The sequence below is a fragment of the Coregonus clupeaformis genome, chromosome 3 (genome assembly GCF_020615455.1).
Source record: "Coregonus clupeaformis isolate EN_2021a chromosome 3, ASM2061545v1, whole genome shotgun sequence".
Classification (NCBI taxonomy): Eukaryota; Metazoa; Chordata; class Actinopteri; order Salmoniformes; family Salmonidae; genus Coregonus; species Coregonus clupeaformis.
In genome coordinates this window covers 31,062,699-31,064,725 of record NC_059194.1, presented here as the reverse complement: position 1 = coordinate 31,064,725, position 2,027 = coordinate 31,062,699, and positions in this window count along the sequence as shown.

Below are 2,027 nucleotides of genomic sequence, written 5' to 3'. Positions count from 1 at the left end.
CAATCCTCTACTGGAAATAACCGGAGTAATCATGCTGTGAGCAGGTTGACGTTTATTGACATGAATCTTGCCCTGGAGGCAGAACTGAGCGATTTCTGCTAGATGGGCCAGCTGCAAAGTCAAAACTGGCTATATCGTAAAAATCATGATTTAAATTTAAGGCTAGGCATTAGTGTTAGCAATGTGGTTAAGGTTAGGGTTAGGTTTAAAATCACTCCGCAGAGCTGCCTCCATGCCAACCTGCATGCTGTCATGGGCAATGTTCTCTAATTTTTTGGGGCACTGAGAAAATGTCAGGTCTTGTAAGCAGAAACTTGAACGTTGTGAGAATTCTGTGCAAGTTTAAGTGCGTGTTTACAGTGAAAACTGAGGCTGTACCCGCTTGAAGTTACAGTTTTATGCCTATCAGAGTGGCCTACCAATGGAGCGAATCCCATAAAATTTTCACATGGAAATAGCTTTTGATTTCTATGATATAGCCTACACCTATGTGGTGTTCAATGAAGGCCTACATTCTATCATGAGACTTGTAAAAACTTGTTTGACTTGGTCTGTAACACAATGGGCCAAATACAGTTGAAGTCGGAAGTTTACATACACTTAGGTTGGAGTCATTAAAACTCGTTTTTCAGCCACTCCACACATTTCTTGTTAACAAACTATAGTTTTGGCAAGTCGGTTAGGACATCTACTTTGTCCAGAAAATGATGTCATGGCTTTAGAAGCTTCTGGTAGGCTAATTGACATCATTTGAGTCAATTGGAGGTGTACCTGTGGATGTATTTCAAGGCCTACCTTCAAACTCAGTGCCTCTTTGCTTGATATCATGGGAAAATCAAAATAAATCAGTCAAGACCTCAGAATTTTTTTTGTAGACCTCCAAAACTCTGGTTCATCCTTGGGAGCAATTTCCAAAAGCCTGAAGGTACCACGTTCATCTGTACAAACAATAGTATGCAAGTATAAACACCATGGGACCACGCAGCCGTCATACCGCTCAGGAAGGAGATGCGTTCTGTCTCCTATAGATGAACGTACTTTGGTGTGAAAAGTGCAGATCAATCCCAGAACAACAGCAAAGGACCTTGTGAAGATGCTGGAAGAAACAGGTACAAAAGTATCCACAGTAAAACTAGTCCTATATCGACATAACCTGAAAGGCCGCTCAGCAAGGAAGAAGCCACTGCTCCAAAACCGCCATAAAAAAGCCAGACTACGGCTTGCAACTGCACATGGGGACAAAGATCGTACCTTTTGGAGAAATGTCCTCTGGTCTGATGAAACAAAAATAGAACTGTTTGGCCATAATGACCATCGTTATGTTTGGAGGTAAAGGGGGGCGGCTTGCAAGCCGAAGAACACCATCCCAACCGTGAAGCACGGGGGTGGCAGCATCATGCTATGGGGGTGCTTTGCTGCAGGAGGGACTGGTGCACTTCACAAAATAGATGGCATCATGAGGAAGGAAAATTATGTGGATATATTGAAGCAACATCTCAAGACATCAGTCAGGAAGTTAAAGCTTGGTCACAAATGGGTCTTCCAAATGGACAGTGACCCCAAGCATACTTCCAAAGTTGGGGCAAAATGGCTTAAGGACAACAAAGTCAAGGTATTGGAGTGGCCATCACAAAGCCCTGACCTCAAACCTATAGAACATTTGTGGGCAGAACTGAAAAAGCGTTTTGCGAGCAAGGAGGCCTACAAACCTGACTCAGTTACACCAGCTCTGTCAGGAGTAATGGGCCAAGATTCACCCAACTTATTGTGGGAAGCTTGTGGAAGGCTACCCAAAATGTTTGACCCAAGTTAAACAATTTAAAGGCAATGCTACCAAATACTAATTGAGTGTATGTAAACTTCTGACCCACTGGGAATGTGATGAAAGAAATAAAAGCTGAAATAAATCATTCTCTCTACTATTATTCTGACATTTCACATTCTTAAAATAAAGTGGTGATCCTAACTGACCTAAGACAGGGAATTTTTACTAGGATTAAATGTCAGGAATTGTGAAAAACAGAGTT